Genomic DNA, 4,267 nt, shown 5'->3' on the forward strand with positions numbered 1-4,267 from the left:
AGCCTAATACTGAAAGGCTGTGAGACAAAGTTGACAAAAATGAAATTAATACACTTTTTTTAAAAACAGACATGTATTTCACAGTCAAGAGTCAAGAGAATTTTTACTAGATTTGGAGACAGCCAAACATAATCACTTCTTGTAATGTTAACTGGACAGTTATAATTATTTCATAATAGAAGATGTTGGGGAATATCAGTGAGACTCATCCATTCTGAATGATGCCCAAAGTAAAACTTTAGCTCACAGTGCCTTCACCTAGAGCTGTGAAGAAAGCACACCATGCATAACATGGTGTTGGTGGGTCTTTCTGGATGTTGTGAGAATGTTTTTGAGGATAACTTAAGTAATATAACTAAAGAAAATACTAAGTCTATAGGAGGCATAGAAGTAGAGGAGAACAATTTGTATATTTTATGATGCTCTAGTATGTCTACCTATCTCTGTGTCAAATAATGAACTCAGCATTTTGCTTAACTGTAAGATGGTTTTCTGACTTTACCTTTCCTCTAAGCCATAGTTACCAAAAGGAAAGGACACTGAGTCATATTTATCTACCCAGAAAGTCAGCAGTCAATTGATATGCTAAACAAAAAAAGACCAACCCACCTGATAGGCTGGTAAATGAAAAGTGGTTAGAGAACCCCGTTCAGGTACTGTTCAAGTGGACTAGGAATATTCTGTGGAAAAAGAGGATTACAACTCTTAGTGAGAGAAGATCTGAAAGTGACACCTGAGTATACAAAATAAGGAGGATCCTGGATTTTTTGAGGAGAAAGTCTCTCAGGAGGAGGGGAAAAAATCTCTCACAAGAGCCAGAGATGTTAAGCAGGTTTTTTTTTTTTTTTTGTATTCAACCTGTCTGTACTTCTGCTGTAAGCTTGGAAGATCTTTTGAAAACATCTCCATAAATGTATCTCCTTGTCCACTTTGAGCCCACTAATACAAGGATTAAACGCACCAAAGAGAATAAAGAAGAGCACAGTGTATGTAGATACAAATGTGAAGATGCAGAGAGACTTCAGCCCTGGCCTGGACTATAGTGACCCATTCCTAGCAACATGCACTAGCAAAGACAGTCTGTGTCAAAGTGTCACAGGCTCTTTCACTGACCTTGCAATTGTTTGAACATGTGGTTAATGCATATCAAAGCTGGACATGCTATGAGCAGGGCCTTTCTAAGACAAAATTCTGCAGAAGATCTTGCAACAAACAGGTAGGTGTGCATTTGGAGGGAGTATTTGATTTTTTTTTTATTTTGGGAAAATACTTGCTGTGAGAGATGGGCAGTTATTTACTTCAGAGGAGAATGCTGAAGCATAGAGGTACGGGACTGAGGCACAAAGTCCTGGTGAGCAATAGGTGGCAGAAGTCAACTGAGAGCTGTGACATCATCTCACCTTTCAGATATAAAGAGAAGGAGATCAGTGTACCTTTGGGATAGATCTTTCACACACTTAGCCTGTCGGTTCTTTGAAGTGGATAGAGACCTGCTGCTTTTTGAAAATTCAGAGCCTGTGCAGAGGGTGGGGAATCCACTAGGTAAATAACAGGAGTCATAATTCAGTTTGCTTGATCTGAAGAGCTGTGAAAGACATGATCTGTTTTCTTGTGATCTCCGCCTCTTGCTGTAACTCTGGGGTGCGTTATTGTATTTTGCTGTTTACCCATGGCCAAGTCAAACAAATAGCTCTGGGTCTGGTAAGAACTCCACCTCCATCCCCAGTTTTTCAGGTTAAGAATGAAACTTGTCTGTCTTACTGAGAATTTCTGAGCATAAATAAACAGATACTTAGAGTAACTTGGTTTGATAAACAGGCAACGTAGGTAGGGGCATGTTGGATATGCAGACAACTCAAAGATGAAGCAGAGCTGGGGAAGTAGGGAGGAATGGCTCTGCTTTTCTTGGCCTCTTGAATGGATTTCAGCTTGAAATCAAATACTGAGAGCACGAGGAAAGCTGGCTTCTGAAGTTATGATTTTTGCACTGAACCTCACTGTAAGGATATCTCCTATAAAGCTACTTTTGATGTGGAAATTTGGCTCTAAACCACACTGAAGACCATTATAAATAACCACTTCATCACAGGACACACACAAGTTGGCTTCCTTGAAGGCTCCTAGAAAGCAAGTCTAATGTTATTGAGCCATAACCTCAGCTAGTGTAAATCAGAGAAGCTCCACTGACTTCATTAACTCGCACTGATTTACACCAGCTGTGACTGTGGTCCACAATATAGTGAGATATATCAGTTTTTAAATTCTGTCACTGAATGTTGAGCAAAACTGTTTTTAAGACAAGACTGCCAATCCCAAATTTAGATTCTAATGAGACTCAGTACTGTAATAGTTTCATGATGCTTATATGCTCCATTTTGTTTTAATTTTGCCTTGCTTCTGTTTTTCTTATCTCTTGCCAAACAGAGGGAGAGCACCGCATATGTTACGTTCATAAGAAAGATGCTTTGCTGCTTTGAGAACATGTCCTCCAGATGCAGAGTGCTTTTGTGTTGTTATTCAGCTTCTTCTTAAGGATAGGTATGTTGTTTATGTGTCAGTGTAGGACTGTCCTGGAGAGTCAGCCTCACATTTCTCCAAGGCTCTGGAGTTCTTGAAGGGACACCAAGAGGCTGTCCAATCCAAACCTCAAAGATCTGATTTCCTCTTAGTGGTTTTCATCTCCAAAGTATTTCATTATTTCAGATGAGCGTAGTGAACTGGGCCCAGGAGCCCCATAAAAAAATGGCCTTGGAGACCATCAATACATCTCTGTAACAGTTATGTTGGGTCTTTATTATTTCATTAAGTAATCCATTGTACTTGCACCTTTACGGTATGTAAGGCTGGTAGATAGATACAGATGGTTTGTTCAGGAAAGGAGAAAACATAGTTTGATTATTAGTATTTGCTATTTCATTACAATAGCAGCTGTAAGTTATAGTCAAGGTCAAGATGTCACTGTGTACTGCAAAGATGCGTTTAATCCAGCAGCAGTCTCTGCGCAGTAGAGTCTGAAGTGAAACTTAACAAGCACAGGAAGAGAATGTTTTCATTTCTATTATATAAAGAGACTAACCACTTTCACCAACATTTTACCACAGGTTCTTCTAAAGTTATTTTCACCACCCTAAATATAAACTATGCTCGACTCCCTAAGGCAGATGACTCTGAGGTGAACATTATATATTGCAAATACCCAGCGACCATGGCAAGGGCCCAAAGATGTAGTTTAGTACAGTGATAGATCTGGGTCACAGAAAAGCTCTTAACATCTGTACTTTTCTTTGTGAGAGGTGGCACTCCTGATGCAACAGGGACCACATCTTATAGTCTGCCAGCTTGCCAGACAAACTCTGGCTGTGGTGACTTTGTGGTAGACTTAATGTTTCTTCCTTGTTATCTATAAATCAATAGAATAATGTGATTTTCTCAGATTCTCCCCAGACCCCTCAATATGCTAACACCTTTAGTTCTGTACTGTACATTGAAGTTTCCTGTTAGGAAGAATCATAATGGATATAAAACATGTTTTGCTCATTACAAGGGTTTTTTAGATTAGATATTTATGGTTGTTAAGCTAATTTCACATGAGATTTGTCCAGTTCTTGAGAATGGCCATTTAGTCTATGAAGAGAGGTGCAAGAACCCTTCAATAATACATATACTTTTAATATTTGGTGTGGCTAGCAAATTCAGCATGTATTTTACTGGACTCAGAATTCTGCCATAGACATGAGATAATCTTCTTAACAGGTAAGATCTGACTGATGTCAATGAACAGGAATGTGACCAGCATGTACCCAAGCTCTCTTCGGAGTCTGTAGTGTAAGTGGAGTTTCTATTGTAAGTTTAGCCTAAGTTATTGCTGACTCCAGAGCTATACATCTACAGCCATCAGGTGATTAAGAGTAGGAAAAAAATGCTGAATTTGGAGTAAGTCAATACCCTTACTACAAAAGCATACATTTTCACTTGGGATCCTGCAAAAAAAAATTTTTTTTTAAGTTACAAACAAAGAAATGCATATTATGAAAGGAGAACTTGGTCAGTTTCAAGAAAATGGCGCAGTATGTCTGGTAACAAGACATCTGCAAATCAAGAATGGCAGTAACTCACCTCATTTCCTTCCTGCCTGATGGCTTTAGCTTTTTCAGTGGTTGCAGGTTCAGGGGTTCCAGTTCTGCTTTGTTGTGGCTTTACATCTTGTTGTGTCCTGCCCAGTGCTGCCACCTCTTCCTCAGCCTTCCCTGCAGCGTCCTTTGGTTTT

This window comes from Cyrtonyx montezumae, unplaced genomic scaffold (assembly GCF_038088225.1).
Source record: "Cyrtonyx montezumae isolate F1298 unplaced genomic scaffold, pur_monq_1.0 scaffold_0, whole genome shotgun sequence".
Classification (NCBI taxonomy): Eukaryota; Metazoa; Chordata; class Aves; order Galliformes; family Odontophoridae; genus Cyrtonyx; species Cyrtonyx montezumae.